We start from the raw sequence: 23,017 nt of genomic DNA, 5'->3' as shown, positions 1-23,017 counted from the left end.
GAATCACACAATGCACCCACCAAAGCTTAAAAAGTATGATATTGAAGAAAGTTCAGAATGCGACAACTGAACGTTACAATCAAGTATATTCCGTGTCATAATCATCTTTACAAGCGTGGACTCTTACTCACAATAACCCAATGAGAGACACAACATACGTCTTTCAAAGTGATTTATGCTTCAATATCTACCTTAATATCTCTTTATAGCTTAATATTGTAACATTTAGTTATGAGAGAGAGAGAGAGAGAGAGAGAGAGAGAGAGAGAGAGGACCAAACTCAACGTGCCTTTTCTTTTCCATAAAGGGCGTGAGAATTTTATATTAAGTAGAGAACAAAATTACAATGCATAGCGTTACAAACTGTTGGTTCCTCCGAGTTTATTTGTACCCATAGTACGATTTACATTTTGAGATTGTTACAAAAATGGATTGGGGAGTTTTATACACCTCGATACTCTGTGCCACTATAGTGCCTACATACATTGCTTCACGGACTACCACCCAAGCTGCTTCCCTCGAGAAAGGTGCTGATTACTTCCTGCAAATGGGTAATTAGCCTTATCCCATTGTCGAGATGTCTCTTCAACTTCTCTCCCTCAGCTTTGCATTCATCAATCATCTTCTGCAGGTGAGAGTAAGATCCATCCAGCAGTACCTCCTGTTGTTTGTTGATATTCGCACTCTTGTAATATCCTATGCATTCCATGAGAACCTTGTAGTTTGCTTGGTATATTCTGCATCGCTCCGGTTTCAAATGATTGACCTGCACAGAAAAATGGGAGAACAGTACTCTCAGACTTTTAGTTTGGTACGCCTCATCAAAAAAACAGTTGTTCCGTTCCTTCCATATGATCCAAAAACATTCTCCTTTGATCCTATTCTAGACTACAGGGAAGAGAGCAACAGAGTCTCCTAGCACGAGTTGTTTCCAGTTGGGGGTGAACCCTAATAAACTTATGATAGGGGCCATAATCTCTCTGTTAGCTGGACAATTAATGAAAAGGTGAGGAATGTCTTCTTCATCGCGGTTTCATCTCTTGCAACTCCCTGCTCCCATGTCTGCAGACCTCATTTTGTAGCCCATCCACACTGCTTTGTGCATGATGAGCCATAGCAGTACCGAATGTTTGGCCGGGGTATCATGATGCCACAGGGTTTTAAACTTGAAATTCCACTACCGTCTATCTATAGCCATGTGCCACTTTCTATTGAGAGTGACATGAAGTTGTTCTTTCAGAGATGGGGGGTGGTTGGGAGGGTTGGAGAGAGCACCCCCTCCTGCCCAGTACAATGCCTTAGGTGACGGGTTTGGCTGTTCCGACTGTGTCCACTCCTTCTCTTCTAGAAACATGGCCGTCCTTGAATGGATAAGAGTTAGCTCCCATGGTTGCAACTGGTATCTTTTGAGAAGCTTAGTCTCGTTCTTCCACCTGTGCTCTGTAGTGTTCCATACATCTCTCCAGGTGATAATTCCCTTATTGTGTAGTCTTTTGGCTGACCTTAACTGTGTTTGGTTGAGCTAGGGGAGAGGGGGGAGAGACCACCACATTGACTCTGCTGCTCTGAGCTGCCATCTATATTTTGACTCCCAGTTAATTCTTAGTAGATTTCTGTATCTACTCCAGGCATTCTACAATGATTTAAGAAGGTCTGATCCCTTTGCTACGACTTCAAAGGGTCCAAAGAACACAGTGAACCATGGTAGGTTTATGGTTCCCTTCATCCCTCGGAAATGGAACTTATGAATTTCCCAAAATAGTAGCGAGGCCCACTCTTCATCTGGTTGCTCGAAGGATCTGAGGATGAGTTTTACAGCTAACTTGTCTACCCTTAAATTTATGTTAGTGAGGCCTAGTCCCCCTTGATCTTTAGGAAGACATCAGATTTCCCAACTAACTTTTGCTAGGCCTTTTTTAAGGGGGTCCCCCGACCATAGAAAGTTCCTACATATTCTAGTTATATCTTTAAGTTGTAAATCCGAGGGTCTCTAGCATGAGAGGAAGAAAAGAACATAACAAGAGATGTAGTGTTTGATTACTACTGCCCTACCAGCCAAGTTAGCTTGAAAACCCATCCATCTATTCAGTTTGGTGTGGAATTTGTCCATGACCCACTGCCACCTTGGTGCCATTGTTATCTTGAATCCAAATGGGATCCCTAATAGTCTGAAAACGATTCCATCATGGATGATTATGCATCCATGCTCATCCACCCACCTAGGCAAAGGGGACCGAGAGGCTTTGATCCCTGTTTCGGAGTGGTTAATCCTGGAACTGGAGGCTGTACAGAAGGTATTGAGACATTCCCAAAAGGCTTTTAGAGAGCTATCATCATTTTGCATTAGCCCATTAGTGTCATCAGCGAATTGAGAGAGACATTGTTGTTTCCCATTTGGCAGCTTGATACCTCTGAGGCTCCCTTGCAGTATTTTTCTTTTACCAACCAATTCAGGGAATTGGCTGAGGTGGTAAATAGGAGAGGAGCTAGAGGGCAGCCTTGTCTTACCGATCTATTGAGTGGGAATGTGTCTGACAATCCATTATTAATAGCCCCTCTAGCTTGGGCATTTCCAAGTAGCGTTTGCACAAACCTTACAATTGTGGGGCCAAATCCCATCATTACTAGACAATTGAGAATGAAAGACCATTCTAGCCTGTCTCATAGGCTTTGTCAAAGTCAACCTTGACGAAGACGTAGTCTTGTTCAGATTCTTCAACATATTCTATTCCTTCCCACATTGCTATTATTGCTTCCATTAGTCTACGCCCTTTGATGAATTCTTTTTGCTCGGAGCACAGCCACTCAGCAAGGGCTGGGGCAATTTTGAGAGCTATGGCTTTGGCAAAGATTTTGTAGGCAGAGTTTAGCATTGTTAGTGGTTTCCAGTTGGATAGCATTTCTTTCGGGCCTTTTTTGTGAAGCAACTTAATGATACCAATGTTGAGTTGAATCGGGAGGGCTCCATGTTTTACAGCTTCTTTCCATACAATGAGCACGATTGGTGCAATAGAATCTCTAAAGGTTTGATGAACTCAGTAGGGAGGCCGTCAATGCCCGGGGTTTTCTTAGGCTTAAGAGCATCAATGGCTCTTTTGATTTCTCCTAACGAGAGCTCCGAGTCAAGTTGGGCACTAAGATGTGGAGGGACAACTCTTTTCCTGCAGTTCCGAATGATTCTTCTAGCCAGTATGATAACTTCATCCTGCGCTTCTGGTGGGCTGAACAATTGTGAGAAGTTCTCTCTTGCAGTTTCTAGATTCTCCTCTTTCGAAGTGGCTTTCCCTTTTGCCCCTACCAACATTGGGACCAGTTTTCTTTGATGCTTCTTCCTGAGGCTTCTGAACATAGCCTTGGAGGGTTTGTCCAACTTCCGTGCCCACCATTCCCGAAAGAAAACTTCGGTGTGGTGAAGAGTAACTTCTTCAGTCTTAAAATGATGCCTAAGGGTGGCTATTTTATTCTGAACAATAGTTCCCTCATTGCTACAGGCTTCAAGTTCTATGAGTTCATTATAGATAGCGTCCTTCCCTTTCCTTCGTATCTCTGTTACCCTTTTCCTAAATGAGACTAGGGAGTGTTGAGTGTTGGTAATAGCCAGGTTCCAAGCCTTTGCTGGTGTGAACCCCTTCGAGAAGGCTTGAGCCCATATTGCTTTGATGTTTTCCTCCACCTCCCCTAACCGAAACAGAGATGGGTCGGTGTGGAACCAGTGGTTCCGAATCATGTTACATTTGTTATCCAAGGTGATGATTAGGGGGTAGTGATCAAAAGCATAGGAGGTGAGTGTGGTTGCTACTTTAACTCTGTTAAATTGTCTAGCCACAGGCGTGCTTAGGTAGCATCTATCTAGTCTAGCCTTTTGAGCAAGATTACCTCTTGAGTAGTTTTGCCAGCTAAATTCTCTAGGTGTGCCAACATCCCATAGGTCTAGTTGCTCCTTGAGGTTTTCCCATTCTTGTTTCTCTACACCTGCCATTGTTTGCCCTTTCATTAGATACCGATCCTCAATGGTCTCTACCATGTTAAAGTCCCCCAACAAAATGGTCAGTCCCTTGAGTTGGGCAAGTTGTCTCCACAAATTGGTCTTGTCTTTGACAGGGCCACCTGCATAGATGGACACCATAAGGCAGCCAATAGGGGTCTCTATGCCTAGTGCTACCCAAAACTCTCCTGAAGACGATAGTGTTTGATTAATTTTCCAATTCAGAGGAATCCCCATGGCAGTTCCTCCTAATCCTCACTTGTGTGAGGAGTGAAACCATTGATTCTCCTTGGATATCGATTGAAGCCTCTGCCTTAGCTCCTACCCTGCAATTTTGACTTCTGGAGGCCTATCACTTCCACCGGGTAGTTTTGCGTCCATGCTTTGATCTTCTTAGCTTTGTTAGGGTCGGACAACCCCTTTATGTTCCACGAGAGAAGCTTCATTTGTTACTTCTTCTATCTTTTCTGTTCTTGCTCTGGGCCCTAGGAGATGGTTGAGTTACTGAGTTGTGGCTCCTTTTGTTGTCTTTTTGTACTTCCATTGGAGAGGGGCCTGCCTTGAGTTTTCCTACATGGCTAGGGGCCACATTCTCTTTGTTGTGATCATTGTTGCTAGATGTTTTGTTAAGATCTATGGCGGTGTCTTTGTCTGCTCTGTTAACTTGCTCTTCCAGCCGTGATTCTGTGTCTTCTTCCTCCTCGGAGTCCTGCCCAATCGAGTCTGTCACCTCAGAGTCTTCCCATTTAGGAAGTGAGACTAGTAGTGCATACTTGTTGGACTGCCTAGGTTTAGCTCTATTGTTTGCCTGTTTTTCTGTAGGCAGGTCGTGGCACTTTGGTAGTCTGAGGGGGGACTACTGCTGCTGGTGCTTGATTATTGCGCTCATTTTTATCAGAGCTGTTTGGGTTTGTTTCTGGTTTAGGGTTCTTGATCGGGCAGTCCCGAACGAAGTGACCTTTAGTTCCACAGTGAAAGCATGCATTTGGCAGGTATTTGTAAATCAATGGTTGTTCAAAGCATTCTAAATCATCAAGGGCAATCACCATAGCTTTTAGGAGGTCCTCTGAGATGTCCATCTTGATCAGGGCTTGAGGGTGCCAGGAAGGGATGTAGTCTCCTCGTGGATGCCCTCCTAGGACCTTACCGAGATGAGAGCCAATCACCCTAAGGTGGTTGTGAAAGTGTAATGGTAGGTTTGGGAACTCTACCCACACAGGGAAGTGCGAGAGCGCGCCTCTCTTGGCATTGTATTCCTTATACCATTTTAATAGGCACAGAGGGAAGTACGCAGAAGCCAATGTCCCAAGCTAAGAACCCTGAAGGCCATGTCACATTTTTGAATACAAAAACGTATTGATTCTTGGGCAGGGCCTGAATGGTCTCTACTTCTGCCCCTATCGCACCCCATTGATTCCTAATCCAGACTCTTAGAACTTCTGCAGGGGGACGCAGCCCAGCTAGCAACCCTAAAAGGGCTCTGTTGTCTAGATCGTTCTGGGTTTTGCAAACTTGAACAACAGGTAAAATGACGAGAGGCTTACCGTCTGGAGTCTTGTTAGAGCCTCCTGCATGAGGGCTTCCGCTTCCTCCTGGTTAAGACTGAGCGACAATAGTATAGGCGGATGCAGCGGTAATGCCTTCAACAACCCCACGATGTAGCCTTGTTGGTGTGTTGGCAGAGCAGGTGGCTGTATGAAGAACCCGACATCTTGCCTCGCGCGCCTGTCTTGTTGCTTGACGCTTGCTTATACTGTCATGCAGAAGTTGGTCTTCATCGCAAGGGAATGGCCCCGTATGGTTAAAGTGGGAGTAATTCTACTGGTGAAACCCGTTTACTCCACCTGCGTGGGCGGCCGTGGAGTTAAGATGCACTAGAGTGATGGGGTAGCCCGCCCGATGCCCAAATGTTGGGAGATCTAGTGTTGGCATTGAGCGCGGGTGAGATGAACGAAGAGGTCATCTCACAGGGTAGGGGGCAATCCGAAAGCACCGAGGTGTTAGGTAACTACAACATCGCTAGGGTTAGCTTTTTAACTAACCAATTAACTAACAATTGGTTAACTAACCAATTGGTTAGTTTAGCAATTGGTTAACTAATCGATTACTAAACTGAGCTGCCTTGCCCTGGAGCAAGCACCCACTTATTTTGATTAAGGAAACTACAACTCGATTCTTGGCACACACGACATGGGTTCACACCAAGGCCATCTCGCCACACACCTTAATGTCTCTTTATAGCTTGCTTTGCCTCCTTGTAAAAGCTTGGACTATTGTAGTGGTTTTATTTCTAATTCAAAGAGCATTGCTTTTTTTTTTTTTAATCTCTCCCAAATTCCAATATTGTATCTTCGATAGCCGCTTAGCATTGTTTACTATTTGACAAAATTCATTTTCCTTACCTTTGACCCAATTTCTTTTCATGCTCTTTCATGGAGCAAAATTTAAAGATTATAGCATTTCTCAATCTTGGCAAAGGGGCAAGGCCATCGCATTGTTTGATCCTCTTCTGATGAGCATCGACTTGAGAAAAGTCAAAGTTATTTTCTTATATTGTCTTAGTGGAGGAAAAAAACCTATTGTTAGCTCTAAATATCCTTGCACGCCATTGGACAGCCTTGAAATCAGTACCACGTTTGGAAGAGGGAGATTGAAAAGGCAGATATATGTGTGCGCGTGCACGGAAAATAAGATATGCAAGAGTTTAAAAAAGTCATTTTTATGAAGATTCCTTAGTATCTTTTTTTAAAAAAATAGAAAAACTCAGATTTGTGGGTGAATTATATTAATCAACCCAAATAGTTACAAGGTCTTGTCATGCTCGTGTTAAGCCATGACATCATCCAGGGCCCCAAATGACATCGGCTAACAGGGCAGCCACCCCATTTGGAAGCCAAGATTCCTTAGTATCTTAATAAGGTTAACACAATGTGAAAGATAAAGGGAAAGGGAAGTTCGCGCGGAGTATGAGGAAGTCATTATTTTGGTGCACAAAGAATGGAATCCGGAACACAACAAAACTATGCAACACAGGGAATAATGATGGAGAGAGTAAATAAATTGGAGGGGAGAAAATTGGATAATAATCAATCATGAAATCTATTAATCATATTAATTAAACAAATGACGATAGCATTCAGTCTATTTAGCTTCAATTTAAGAGATGCAGCTTCCCTGTGCAGACATTGCACTTGCTCCTTGAGTTGGGCGACTTGAACATGCGTTACATTTATTTCATCTTCATTTATCATGGTTTTAATGAACATTATATATGGAGTAATTGATGAATGTGCAGAGGGGCATAGAGTCCTCTGCAATGTCTCCACGTCATTTGTGGGAGTATTTCCTAAAGTTTCTCCATCATGGCATCCTCCTCTAGGCCTTGCACTTTTGGAGGTTGGGTTTCTTCATTCTCCTGAGGACTTGAGGACTCCATCTGTTGTGGTAAAGGCGGTGTGCCTCTTACCGAGTTGGACATGTCAGAGGCGTTCGACTACCCATTACTTATACACACTTTACTCTTTACTAGATAAAAGAATCCTTAAGGGTCTCTCTCTCACATATTGTGGTGAGCTACTCCACCCACATTTTGTGTTCTCTCTCTCTCTCTCTCTCTCTCTCTCTCTCTCTCTCTCTCTCGCACAGATGAGCTCCAAAGTGTTGTGCATGATATATCTATAGATGTAGAGTTAGAGAAGCCATGCTCTAGTGAGACGCATCATATTGATCCTCTTAAAATAGAGATTCCTCCTACCATGGAGATAAGCAATATGGATTTCTTTGACATGCTCATGCTAGAGGTTAATATGGTGATACTAGGACATGTGGATATAGTCCCTATGGACATGAGGGAGTAACGACTACCCTTGAGTCAAGATTGACACGTCCATGCATGGATGGTTGTGCTGAGGATGCAGTGAGTGTTGAGATACCTGGTGTGGATAGATTGATAGAGATCATTGAACATGGTGTTGATGCAATTGGCACAAATATGCTGACAGAGATTACACGTTTATCATCAAACTTCAGGACTTTGAGGATGCAGTGAGTGTTGAGATACCTGGTGTGGATAGATTGGCAGAGATCATTGCACATGGTGTTGATGCAATTGCACAAATATGCTGACAGAGATTACATGTTTATCATCAACCTTCAGGACTTTCATGTACAGCCTCTTAGTGTCGAGACCTAACATAGCAGCTACAGTGGGAGCATTTGCAGCAGGGGTTGTCAATCAAGCGATGGCTGATACTAGCATAATCTAGTGTGGAGTAGTGCAAGTCATTATAGGATACCTGCAGGATATGCATGGTGATTGTAGCAGGGATGTATACTTTGGCACACCGCTAGGGCCTATACAATGGCATGCATCAACTTTGAAAGAGCTAGTGGACATAGGTTGAGATGAGTTTCCTCCCTATACCTATTGTACATAGTGCTAGGTCCTATAATAGTACCACTTAACAGTAAATTATCCTTTAAGTGGGAAATTTTTGGGGTAAAGGCGGTGTGCCTCTTACCCCGGTCAGACATGCCAGAGACGTCCGATCGCCCATCACTTGTACACATCTTATTCTTTACTACATAGAAGAATAAGGGGCTCTCTCTCACATGCTGTGGTGAGCTAATCCACCCACATCCTTTGTTCTCTCTCTCTCTCTCTCTCTCTCTCTCTCTCTCTCTTCCTCTCTGCACACGCATCACGTTTGCACACTCTTCATTATCGAAGCTGCCAATAGTACAAAGGATATTAGAACAAGTAGCAAGAAAGCACACAACACATTTTAATAGCAATCCAAGATGGCTTATGTACATCATTCTAACTAGCAATAGTAGTAATTCCTCTCTTAGTAACAAGAAGAATAAAATTAGTGCCTATATCCTCATCATTTTTGTCATTGCTATCTTGTACAACAGTGGTTTTCTTGCCCTTCAAGCCTTTAGTGTTCCCATCTAAGCTATGATCGGCATGTGATGGTGAGTTGCTTACATGCACTTGTTCAAGTGTAGCGTCGGTGAGAGCTCCTTGTTGGGGCTTTGACAAATCTACGTGATCATTGTGCATGTAGAAGCGAAAGCAAAAGCAATTTATAATTTGAGTTACAATTCTTCGTACATATGACTATAAAGAAGCATGAATGAACTTATGTGTTTCTTGTCATTCTCTAAAAAACTAGTCAAGTTAAGGCTGCTCATTTGTGTAAGCTTCATCAAGAATGAACATGTCAATGAAATCTTGGTATGTGGTTGTGGAAGGAAAAATCATGCACTGCCATAGTGCCCAAATCTTCTTTAGCGGTATATCGTGACCCTAGAAAGGTGTTATTCAAGATGAGAATGGGTAATACTTGCTAGACCTAAGCATGTGGTACAATATTGAGAGGAAGCTATTACCAACTAGGTGCTGTAAGTTAAACTTCCATTACGTTAGTGCATGATAAAAAACATTTATATGTGTCAAGAATACCATATTTTAAGTTCGTCACCTCGTACTGTTGTATGTACAACTGAATGCCCTTTGTTGATATCATTTGGACTAATGTTGTAACAAAATTTTTCATAATGCATTTGATTCATATCCTTCATACAGTATCCAAGCAGTCCATGGAAGGTATGCATGTTTTTCTAATTTGTGGCACGGCAGAAAATGTTTGCAACGATGGGACTCTCGGTATCCAAGCGAGGTACTATTTTATTTTCTTGTTCATGGCTACAATGGATGTTTCCATTATCAATATGACCATCTAGAAGTGAAGGTGAAAAACAATGCCATCGCGCTTGATCGAGCAGATGCTAGTAACTGCCTCCTCCTCAAGGAACGATTTTGCCTTGGAAACAAAGTGATGGCTATATTGGACTCACCTATAAACACTATCACACTCAATTCTAGCATTTTTTTAGGCTTACTACATTTTGTTGGAGCAATCCTCTCTTCTTTTGAGTGCCTTGGTCTCCCTCGGTCTCTCCTTGAAGTAGAGGGATCCACTTCTATGCCTCATGCGAGGTGCTTCATCCTTTCCATCACACAACAAAGCTAATAACACATTGCATTAAACCAATATAATAATGTGCATAACAAACATCGCTTTCTATGAGACAAGGTCTTTAAACAACAAGTGAAAGGGTCACGACGGCTTTCTAAAACAATAAGAAAGTGATAAAATTGTTAGGTTGAATTAAACTGGAATCAGTGTTTGGGAAAGGATTGCCTTAGCTTAGTCTTGAGCCGATTGAAAATCGAAACTAGCTAGCTACAAATCTCAAAGTTTTTGCTAGTATTTCCGGTTTTCTTCTTTGTGAGGCGGAAACTCGATCAACAACCGCTTAATAAAAGAAACTTTCTCAAACGTTAACACTGACTGGAATCAAGCTATAAAATGCAAGAAATGTAAAGCCATGTGAAGTTGTGAAATGAAAGGTGAAATAAAAAGAACTAATTAATATATGTGTGTGTGTATAGAATTTATTAGAATTGTGCAAGGTGAAGCTTCACATTAGCATTCTAAAACAATAAAATGAAAAAACAAGGTGAAAACTTCACGATGGCCTCAAGAAGGCATCATTTTTTCCTCTAATAAATGATTATTAGAACACATTTGACATGTTAATGGACCTTGTGTCCATGAAAAATGTGTCTCAGCTTAATATTGTGTCGTTTTCAATTTCAAAAATGTCAATTGAGAGTAAGGGGAAAATGAGAAATTTTGCCCCAAAATAGAGAAAAATAATATAAAAACCTGAAAAATAAATCAAAAGTTTAAAAATTACTCTTAGCAAATTCAAGAAAGGAGTTTTATATGTCTAAAACAAGTGAAAGAGTCACGACGGCTTTCAAAAATAATAAAAAAGTGATAAAATTGTTAGGTTGAATTAATATGGTATTAGTGTTTGGAAAAAGATTGCCTCCGCTTAGTCTTGAGCCGATTGAAAATCAAAACTAGCTAGCTGCAAACTATGGTAAACGAAAGAAAAACTGATGAAATATGTGAGAAAGTCGTCCAAAATTTTTGCAAATCTCAAAAAAATTGCTAGTCTTCTTTGTGATTAGGAAACTCGACCAGCAGCCGCTTAATAAAAGAGACTTTTGCAAACGTTAACTATGAATGGAATCAAGCTATAGAATGCAAGAAATGTAAAACCATGTGAAGTTATAAAATGAAAGGTGAAATAAAAAGAACTAATTAATATAGGTGTGTGTGTATAAAATTTATTAGAATTTTGCTTCACTTCAGCATTCTAAAACAATAGAATGCAAAAAAAACATGTGTATGTGTGTAAAATTTATTAAAATTATGCAAGGTGAAGCTTCGCTTTAGCATTCTAAAACAATAGAATGTAAGAAAAGTAAAGACATGTTAAGATGTGAAATGAAAGGTAAGTCTCCATCATGCACTCAAAACAATGGAAGTCTCCCTAACCTAACACAACCCTAAGGGTTTATTTTAGAAAGCCAAAAATGATATTTCTTCAACACTTTAATGGAGAGGGAGAGAGAGAGAGATATGCACGTGTACACACACATGCTCATTTTCATAATGAAAATATTCAAATGAATATAGTAAGACATGAAATGACTTGAAATGTCACTTAAAAAAGTTAATGTGAGGGTGACCATTTGATGGTGAAAGAATTGCACGTTTTTCTCTAACACTTTACTATGGCCTTCTTGGCCAAAAACATATGTGTGTGTAAAATTTACTAAAATTATGCAAGGTGAAGCTTCACTTTAGCATTCTAAAACAAAACAATAGAATGCAAGAAGGGTAAAGACATGTCAGTATGTGAAATGAAAGGTAAGTCTCCATCATGCATTGAAAACAATGAAAGTCTCCCTAACCCATCACAACACTAAGGGTTTCTTTTAGAAAGCCAAAAAGAAGTGAGCTTGATATGATCCTTGTGTTTACCTGCTGACAAAAACGCCGCATCCAACTCATGGCACCGAGATGTCCACAAATTATTGGCCTTGTCTTGGCTACAACAACGTCTCAATATCTTCCTCTACCCTCCCTCCGTCCTCTTGCTATTTTTGTGACCTGTCCTCCCCCTCTTGTTGCTGACAAGACATCCAACGAAGAGTATACTATACCTACACATTTAACCATTATTTCCTCATGAAACACTTCAAAAAGGCATCTTCTGTGGAAAATGAAATTCAGACTTTTATGCTTATACATGAACGAACGCTTGTGTGCTCTTGCTACAATTACTCCTCCTACTACTACCATCACATCCCCTCCCTCTCTTAACACTTGTGTACTCTTGCTACAATTACTCCTCCTACTACTACCATCACATCCCCTCCCTCTCTTCCTTCATGGGCTAGAGGTCGACCTCAGCTCCCTCTCTTCTTGCATGGGTTGTAGCTCAACCTCCCCTTCCCTCATGAATAAATGGCACGGGGTCTTAAATGACCCCTCAGCCATAGGATCGACAAGCGACGAGGGATTGAGGGCGGGCATCTCGAGGACAACTGACGACGACAAAAAATTTGGCGGCGGGTGACGGCCCCCGGACTCGAACCTAGATGGGTCTTGTAGTAGCCTCGTACTCTAACCGGGCATGCGTATGCATTTCATTGAAAAGAAGGCGTGTTCACATATACTGATGCTTGTCCGAGTTTAAGGTGAGGATGTCCGAGTTTAATAAATTTGTATGAGTTTACTTTTTAAAAATCGAATAGCATCGCGGGCCTTTGCTTTTGTGCGTGGAGTTCTCCTCCGTGGATCCCATGATGGGGTCTTCATTCAAGATTCCGTGTTCTTTAGTCTTGAGGCTCCCCTTCCTCTTTTGCTGCAAGAGCGTTGTAGGTCTCGGTAGGATGCATCATGCTCCCCTTTAAAGATACGTTGCTCCACATGCTCCTTGGTTGCCAAGATGTATGCTCCTTGGTTGCCAAGATGTTTCCATGCACAATAACTGAATTTAAATACGCTTTGTTGTCACACACAAACTTCGACTAATGGCTTATTCTTCCCACCTACCTACTACTACTTGCGCAACCTTGTGAAACCCATTAATTAATCTTCAAGATTCGCATCGAATCTTCGAAACCTAAAGGAAAGGAGCACTGGTTGTCGCCATCACGTCATCTCCCCTCACCCCCCCACCTCTTCCCCTGGGCCCTCCTAATGGCTGCCTCTGTGTACAACTCTCGGCCATCCATCACCCTCACACGATCAGGGCTAGCATGCAGACTACCGCTACAGTCCACAAACTCTCCCTCGCCTTGTCTCCGTCTATCTCTCTGCAGTTGATCAGTCTCCCTTTATGTTTCTCTCTCATCTTCCATTGCCCACGAGCCTGTTGGCAATATCCCTCCCTCTCTCTCTCCCCCCCCCACGCATCGCTAGCTGTAGAGATGCAAGCGACGCTCGTTTGTGCCTTTTGAGACAAAACCTGTTTCTCTCCTCGCAAGGCCATCGCCTGCAAGTCCTTGCTCCAATGCCTCCACAAGACTATCGCAAGCACAAGTGTGCTAAAATGCCTTCACCACACAAATCACGACCGCAAGGGCACACAAACAAAAATTTGAGCTGGTACACATGCATCGAAGCATACACTGAAAAATGCAATGATCCTCCGCCCCTGTCTCATCGTTGCTTGCTCGCCCTTGCACCTCCCCTCTGTCTATTCTCACTTGTGAGCTGTTGCGCAGAGAGAGAGAGAGAGAGAGAGAGAGAGAGAGAGAGAGAGTGTTGTCCACACTGTCGTGTATGAGAGAGAGAGAGAGAAGAGAGAGGGAGAGACAGAACCCTTGTTGCCAGGAGTCACAGAGAGAAAAAAAGGGCCTCTTTATTTTTATGAATAAAACTCATTTGGTGCCCCGTATTTGGTTCTATAGTAAAAAAATAAATATCCCATTAAATTCTCATGCTTCCTGTCTCTCCCTCCCACGTGCCAGCTCCCTTTTTTTTCCACCTCAAATAAAGCAAGAATCTCCTTTGATTCCCCTTAATGAAGCACCTCGAAGAGAATTGAGCCGGCCTACTACTCCCTCTCTTGTTTATTATAGCAAATTTTCCATAAACCGTGAAGCTTCCATTTGGTTGTGGAAGTAATCCTCTATAAAACTGTTGATGCAGGCTCAAAGGAGGAGGAACCAAACTCATCATGCCACGCTTATCAAGCGTCATCTGAGATAAACCGCTTTGTCATGCTAGCTCACGTGCTATGTGTAGACTCTCCAAGTTAAAAATATATTAGTCACCCACACATTCTTTTGCGCCTTTGCTCGGCTTGCTGCCTCAATCAGTTGAACAATGCCCTTGCCTACATATTGTGGCTTGCTCCTCGTCCATGGCCTACCACATGTGGACCACTACCCCTACCTGCATACTGTGCCACGTTGCCCTTCTATCCTTGCTCGCCTCCATCACGAAGCATCTCTTAAGATTCTAAGCTTTAACGAATTTCTCAAAATTGTAGGCACATGAGAGGGTCATAATTTTATCGAAGACAATGAAAACTAGGTAGGCCTAAGGCCTTGTGGACACTATAGTTCCCAAATTTTAGGCCGGCACTTTTCATAGATTAGGTGGAATCTCCATAGATTCTAACTCCACTTTAGCAATCAAAAGTCATTCACCTCAAATTAGGAGCATTTGACATCACAATTTGTATGGGGCCTTCAGACCTAACCAGATAATGCTGTGGGATTAAAGAAAATACAATTTCTTGACCTCTCTTGTTTGGGTATCAACTGCCTGCCCTCTCGTCTGCCACCTCCTTGCCCACCCTCGCACTACTCACTTTCCATTTCAAAGGCAACATCCACCAATAGTATGTGTTTTATTGCATTGGATTTCTCCGGATTTGCTATAAAAATCCTAAGCATGGAAGGTTGTTTGGATTGTGGCTGGTAGATACCCTGGCTCATTTTGGGCAAGGCTAGTTCATGTAATCATTTTGGGTTTTAATAGTTTTGCAAAAAAACAAGTAAAAGAATCACGATGGCTTTCTAAAATAATTAGAATGTGATAAGATCATTAGGTTGAGTTTAAGTAGAATCAGTGTTTAAGAAAGGATTACCTCAGCTTAGCCTTGAGCCGGTTGAAAATGGAAACTACTCGGTTGCAAACCATGGTAATGGGAAGAAACATTGGCGAAATATGTGAGAAAATAGTTCAAAAATCCTACAAATTTTAAATTTATGCTAGTATTTTCGGTTCGCTTCTTTGTGGGAAGGAAACTCAGTCGAGGGTCGCTTAATAAAGAGACTTTCCTAAATATTGACTAGAATTAAGTTATAGAATGTAAGAAAAGTCAAGTCAATGTGAGGCCGTGAAATGAAATGTGAAATTAAAAAAACTCATTAATATATATATATATATATATATATACATATATATATATATATATATATGTGTCTGTGTATCCATAGAATTTACTAGATTTATGCAAGTGAAGTTTCACTTTAACATTCTAAAACAATAGAATGTAAAAGAAGTAAAACATGTCAGGATATGAAATGAAAGTGAAATAAACATTTAAAGTAAGTCTCTATCATGCACCTGAAAAACAATGAAAGTCTCCCTAACCCAACACAACACTTAGGTTTCTTTTAAAAAGCAAAAATCATCTTCATGGAGGAAGAAAGAATGAGACTTGATAGCGCCTGCATGGAAAGTGACTAGCAAAGACATGACATGACATCTTTGAGCTATCCTAATTCACTTCTTAGTGCATAGACCAAGTAAGAATGAAGTTCTTGTTGCGTTTATCCATAATGAAGGCTAAACAAAGGTCTAGCACTAAGAATGTTTCTATCCAATAAACGCTTGGAAATGTAAGCTAGAAAGTTAACTAGACATCCTCATTACATAAACATGGCGGTTGCACGTTGCACATTGCAAACAATTTCACAACGTTCCTCAATGTGAACAACACCAGATGGTTCACTTCAGAGAGCTACAATTACACAATCTATTTTAGCCAAAGAGGAGAGAATTGCGAGAGCAAAAGCAAAGTACCATGCCTGATACCATCCTAAAGGATCTAAATTGTCCTTGGAAAAATCCCACGCTAGAAAGAGGGGAACAACATCTTGCTTAGGAACTTTTCACTGTAGGAATCTCTGTGTGTGACATGTTGGAGTGGAAGAACGATGCATTTGGTAAGGCATCCACATTTGGCCAATGGTCAAAGCTATCAATATAAGAGCAAAGACAAGGTCTTCTAGTTTACAAGTTGAGAAATGTGTTGGCTAGAGTAGTCCATGGGAACCAAGTTTTCGTTTGCGATTAAAGAAACTGGTTTCGAGAAACAACACAGGTTACACAATATCTAGCTAAAACATGGTAAACAACAAACTGAAAGATTGGTTGCACACAACCTTGAAGAATGACAGTAATGTATGTAGCTAAGAGGCTAACTGAAGAATTTGGTTGCAGGTTTGGTGAAGAGGTTGGTCAAGCAATTAGGTTTGAGGATTGCAAGGGGCATGTGATAGTCTTCAAGTATAATGTTGTTGGGCTCTCTGCTTACCAAGGCTAACTATCTTATTATAGAGATAGTGAAAACCACGGACATAAATGTCATACCATGGGATGGAGATGATCCGACTAGTGCATGGAGGCTACAAGGGATTGTCAGTATCTTGCTTCAATCCCTACTTACTCAAAACATCACTCAACCGCAAGTCACGCATCAAAAACTAGTGACGACATTGCAAAGAGTTCTCATCATTTCACCAAGAGAACGAAGTCCAAATGCAACCAAAATTATAGAAAGGATAGTCAAACACTAAAGGAGTGTGCCAAAGGTTTCAAATCCACTTTTAACAACTTGCCCAAAAATTTGATTAATACTTATAGAGAAGATTTGAGCTAACTATTTTTGGTCCCAAATGCACTTATTAGCTTAGCAATGATGCCCCAACACCCCTCCTATGCATAAAGTGTAGTTTTGATACGTGAAATGTGAGTTATGAGTAGATTTAGAAGGAGGTTAGACATAGCAAAATCGTAGATTCATCGTGAGAAACTTACAATGCCACGTAGAGCTTGCACCTGCAAACGCAACGGTAGTAATGACACTCCAAATAGACCATTTGCGAGAGAGTTATGAGCTTCTAAAGAAAGAGGGAGAATATACAGAGCTCTCTGTAAATGCACGTAGCTTCATTATCCAAAGTGAACTTGCAAAAAATAATACAAAAGTTTGTTTTTATACCTTGCCATAAGGTTTTAGGTTAAAAATAAAGAGATGTGTCAACTTTGTCTCAGCCTAAAGATTAAGTGGTACAATCTAGAAGCTTATTTTCCCACTGGATACTCATACTTACATATGCACTTGCTTTGGGAATTAATAAAATACAAAAACTTGCAGCTATAATTGTCCAAATTGAGTAAAAAATAAAATATTACATCATTGGTTAATTTTTAGAGCATCTTTGTTAGCTGGGCTGCTAACATTCCCCCTCCTATTCTGGGTCGTTCGTGACATAGCTTTAAAGAATAGGGTAATGATCATGCTTTTATGTTTTTTGCCACTTCTTTAGTGCTTCGAGGGTGTCATAGTACTTAATCCTAAGCTTCTTATCCGCCTCTACAAAAAATTGCATGTCGATGGGGTGACTAAGCTCCATGACTGTGTATGCCACAAATCACGCTCGTGAATTTTCCACCATGGGACCAAAAATGGGGGAGCGAAATGTAGAGAAGTCGGTGTAAAATGCTTCTTCAAAAGTTTGCATATAATATGACGACAAAACCATGACTCTTGCAAAGAGTCCATAGAGAACCTTATCACTGGGTTGACTAGATAAGTCATAGCATAACCCTTGGTTTCCCTCCAAGAAAGCCATCCCATGGTGCATCACTTTCCTTTGCATATTGAAATGTTTGTATACATGTAAGGATCATTTTGGCAATCTGTGATGCACATTATGCATGCCCAACCCAGAATACGCTTGAAGATATCCATTGCCTTACTGAGGGTCTTTAGCATGTAATCTTCAGTTGGTTGACCTGTGGGAGGAGTAAGCTTGGGGTAATTGAGCCATCTAGGATGTTTCTTGAGAATCTGTTGATGGCTTCCTTACCTTTGGTCCTTGGCATTGGGCAAAAAGTCTGATCCTTGCGGATCTTGGGTGGAGCCTGAGTATACAATATTGTAGACCTGGGATGCCTCTTGAGCTAGGTCTTCCTCCGTGACGGATGTGGATCTGTAGCATCAACAGCTTGATCTTTGACAAGTCTTTCTTTCACCTTGAGCACTTCATACTTGATTAGAGGGTATGGTAGAGATTCCTAATGCCATGTAGGTATAATTTGTTGAGGCGTGAGTTGAGCTACATTAGCTGAATGCAAGATACTTTCTTCCCATTCCATAGCGTCTTTCTAGATGTCTACCATTTCTTGAGCAATCAGAACCCTTTAACTCTTTTTTGACTTTGGTGATGAAATTGTCCAAAGGTCTTTCAGGCACATGATCTATTGTTTCTTCTTCTTGGACGAGGTGGAAGTTTTTGTTGGATCTATACTCTGCAAGAACTGGAGAGCTTCCATTTTTGGCACTAATAGCTTGGTTGTTCTTTCTTAAGAAATAGGTGATTTCTCGTTAGATTGCAGTTTTGCAGCTTCTAGCTCAACTTGGAGTTTAGCTATTTGTTTCTGTGATACTCATCTTCTTTGTTCATGCAATACGAGGCTGAATATTTAGTTTGCAGTCTCATAGGTCACCGTATCCGTATTTAGTTGCAAACCCATCCCCAACCTTACACTTATGTAGTTACAGATTCATGATTCTCTCGCTCTCAAACGTTGTAAAGTTTCCCTCTCGACATGGAAAATTTGCTTTGAAAAACCTCCTTCAAGGCTTCAACATTAAAGACAACACCTTTGTGGCTCTCCATAACTTCCTACTTGGGAGATGCAATGCATAATTCTATACCTTTGAAAACATAGGCACCTTTAGTTATGACACTAGATGAGTGCCCACACTGGAATAATCCTAAACCTCGAGCGAGGATTTTTGAGCAATCTATAAACCGAGCAAGACAAGGCAAGGTATACTATCAAAAACCCCAAACCAATCAAGGTTTTTGTGTATGATTGCAAGCGGGTCCACGGGAAAAAATTAAAACAGTATCCCGTCCCTTTCCATGTTAAACCCTCCACAACATTTTATAGCAGAGAGATCTCCTTCCATTTCTTCTATAAATGAAAAATATCAAATAGTCCCTAGACCTCTACCCACATGCAAGGAGCACTGCCCAAGTGTTGACCACAAGCCTTCTATTAAAAAAGTAAGGCTTCTGTTACTAGTACAAATTGCATGAGTTTAAATTAGCTAGTGCACCTAGGGTGCCATGTATGCATGCACAACCTGTCCATTTTGAAAAAGTTTTGTGGATGATACTTCCAATGTGGAAACACCCTAGGATGCCTGAAATCCATTATGATTTGTAGCATCTATTGATGTGAAGGACAAGACTGCAAAGAGAGTGGTGCATGAACTTCTTTTCACTTCTTCTTGTTCTTACATTCACTTATTTGGATGCCATGCATGTTCACACAACCTAATCACTTTGAAAAAGCTTTGGTGGATTGCCCTTCCAATGTGCCCATGCCCAAAATCCACTCTCTTTTGTAGCATCCATGTTCTGAAGGAGAAGAGTGCAAGGAGAGGAGAGCTTGAACTTTTGTTCACTTATTCTCTTTCTTCTTCTTCCTCTCTCTCTCTCTCTCTCTCTCTCTCTCTCTCATAGCAGGTCTTGAGTTCAACTCTCGTCGGATAGATCTTTGAGATCTCTTGGGATAGTTTCCTACAACGTTAAAATCCTCTTCTTCTTCTTCCACTTCTTCTCTAGCAATTGTGAGTTGATGCGGTACTGAAAATGGTGGGAAAATGGGACGCCATTTTTTTGAGGGAAATAACAAGGTATACAATATTAAATTTTCAATATTCCCTTTTGGAAGCTCATGCAAAACGTTTTTTCCCAAATGAACCCATGTCTCGTTTATTGGCGTTAAGCTAGCATTTCCCAAAGCTCCATGCCTTTGTAGAAGGCGATGGACACACTCGCCCTCTCAGAGCCCAATTACGTAATTGTCATTGCAACCCTCTTTCCTGTGCAGCCTGTGTTGCTTCATGCTGATGCAGCTCCACTTTTTTCCATGAACAAAAAATATGCTAGAACTGCTTACAAGCAATGCCTCATCCAAACTCATCATCAGCCCAATCTCCAATCTCGTTGCTGCAGATTACTGCAGTGTAGGCCTCACTCAATTGTCCTTGAATCGTGTCCAGTCTTGCTGGTCCACTTTACCAAGCTTTTGTTTTTGTTGTGCAAGCCAAAGGTGCCATCATGGTTATCGTCATCTCCCTCAGAGGCTGCAGCTCGGACGAGTACAACATCCTCGGATGGTGCAACCCCAAGCATGGCAATTGGGTAGCACAAAAGCGAGTATTAACACCCTCACTTCCATCTCCTTCCCACTTCCATTCCCTTTGAACCTGTAAATAGCCTTTCTCTACCTCCTTGTAGCCACCCACGCCGGCATGAATGCCTAGGTAGAGATTTGACTTCACTATTGCTTACCTGTAAAGAGTCTTTCTCTACCTCTCTGTAGCCATCCGTGTCGACGCGGATGCCTAGAGAGATATTTGACTTCACTATTGCTACTCGAAGCTTCTATCTGTTATTGCTATGTCCAGTGACTTCCCTATTGTTTCCTTTTTTTCTCAAGGCTAGGTTCACACTACCCAGCCCATGCAAACTTTTGTGTTTACCAACCAATGAGGAGCAATGACACTAGGGACTCAGTTCATACTGCACAAAATGCACTCCCATCATGCCATTGTGGCAAGCTTAGTCACACCCAACCTTGCATAGAATGCTTTCAGCCTCCCCACCCCGCCCAAGCATTGGACCTGTCTACTCCAATCAAAAGAAATGGGGCTCAGATTCACCCGCCTTCATGTGTTAACAAAACCAAGCTCGGGCACATGGTTTTTGGGGAGATTATGAATCAGTTGTGCAGATTGCTATGTGGACACATATCCATGTTCGAGGAACAAAACAATGAGGACGAGTTGGGTTGCGTCAGCAATCTGAATGCAGCCTAAATATCCATCTTGCATCCCGAGTTCAAGACTTTTTGGATAAATCTTTGAGGTCTCTTGGAATTGTTCCTTCGATGTCAAAACTTTTTTTTCTTCTCCTTCTTCCCTCCAACTCTCTCTCTCTCTCTCTCTCTCTCTCTCTCTCTCTCTCTCTCTCTGCTAGAGATAAATTCTTGCTTCTCTATGGTATTCTATGCTATTCACAACAAACCATTATATTGTCTTTGCTTTAAAGATCAAAATATTGGGAAAATCAGATCTTAAAGGGATTTTCCATAAACGAGCCCCCTTTTTAAAAGTGAAGGTCTGATGAAATTACAACTGGGATTTTCTGGTTGATCATGAATTGAAAAATTTATATTACAAATTAGGATATGGAATCTCTCTCTCTCTCTCTCTCTCTCTCTCTCTCTCTCTCTCTCGTCCGTCATTTGGAGCTTGAAATATTTTACGCATTCATATAAGCACTCACACATCGACGTTTTGAGTTTATCACATTGTATGTGGTAGAAAGAACCTAGAATTTTCATTATTTTCCAAGAAGTTTTTCAGTAAAGAGTGTCTTTTTATCATTAGAAATTTTTAGGTGTGGAATTATGATAATTTTGATTTTTTCTCTTTGTAAATCGGTGCCCTCTATTAAAGACTCTAGTATTTTTATTTGGAAGAAAAGAAGTCTTTCATGAGAACATGTGGCGGTTGACCACATGTAGTGTGGCTAGGGTGTCCTTGTGTGAAGACCACCTCCATCCAATCCACATAAGAGGAAACATTCAATTTAGTGTATGTATGTAACAAGGATATGCAATAATTTACAAAACATTACTATGGATGAGAGGAGGAGGGGATGTAGAAAAGTGTATTCCAAAGAAATGTATTGGAAACATTAGATACTGAAAGGAATTAGACGTGAAGAGAAATCCAATATGTTTAGTACAAACGACAATCAAGAACCAACATACTTGACAATGGAGCTAAAGTTGGGAATATTCTCTTATAAGTCTTAAAATCTTGCTCAAATTTTTGGTTTGCTCAATAAATCTTGCTCGGTGTTTGGTAGGACTCCCCACACTATATGGTGGCACCACACTAGTTTATGACTAAAATCTCATTTGGAGACGATTCCTACATCCTACACTTCATTGAACTGACGGCCACCATCTACAGCTCACCATCAGTAACAAGTTACCACTACATCTTCATGCTTTAAGCTTGCAATAACCCATCACCAATATTGATTAAGCTCACTCAATATGTCTTTTCCCCTATGCATCACCTTTGAGATTACACACACTTTACAATTTTCCCAAGTTGATTTATACACATTGTAGTTGAGTTTCAAACTAAAAGTAAAAAAAATCACACATCGTGTTTTTTTGTTAAGGAACATGGAATCTACATTTGATTAAAATCCCCCTCATTATTATTGATCTGTGTTTCATAGAGTACTAGTTTTTTCTCACCACCTTGGTTCATAGCTATGCCGACACTCCGTTCATCCCTCATATCTCCATCTACCCTCTTTTAGGAGGTATCATGGAACAATTTGATGGCTTCACCCCAACAATGAATCTCCATCTATATGCCTCAACCTCAATGGCGGCTATGGAAGCCACTTCACCCTCCAAAAACCCTTACCATAGCTTCCCTTCTCATACCTAATGTAAATTTCATCCTTGAAATTTATGAGTATGGCAACTGGGAAGCAAGAACTCAATCCATTTTCTCTGTATGGATCCTGTAGCATTTAAACATCTTGGTGAGAGTAGTGACCCATGGACATGCTCAGAATCAAGAAGTTAATACTACAAGAGGATTCACTTGTCCTCTGCAATATTCCCACAATATTCTGACTTATTAGCTTCACTCAAACACTACAAAATCAACAATATTGTGACTTCTTCGCTTCACTTGAACACTACAAAATCAACAATATTGTGACTTCTTAACTTCACTCAGACA

The 23,017-nt window shown here is 41.1% G+C and overlaps 1 long non-coding RNA gene across 2 annotated transcripts in view; it reads left to right on the top strand.

Annotated features, from left to right (window-relative positions):
• The first annotated feature begins 310 nt into the window (after window positions 1-310).
• The window catches only part of LOC147423366 (uncharacterized), a 55,942-nt gene continuing 33,235 nt past the window's right edge, over window positions 311-23,017 (top strand). The window contains exon 1 of one of the 2 annotated variants that reach the window (XR_015186606.1): window positions 311-631. This is a non-coding gene — a long non-coding RNA (uncharacterized LOC147423366). The remainder of the gene's footprint in view (window positions 632-23,017) is intronic. The other variant, XR_015186607.1, reaches the window with a different exon arrangement.

Source organism: Adiantum capillus-veneris, chromosome 26 (assembly GCF_014529385.1).
Source record: "Adiantum capillus-veneris isolate H3 chromosome 26, ASM1452938v2, whole genome shotgun sequence".
Taxonomy (NCBI): Eukaryota; Viridiplantae; Streptophyta; class Polypodiopsida; order Polypodiales; family Pteridaceae; genus Adiantum; species Adiantum capillus-veneris.
Note: the sequence above shows the minus strand (reverse complement) of the source record. Positions and strands in the feature narration are given on the sequence as shown.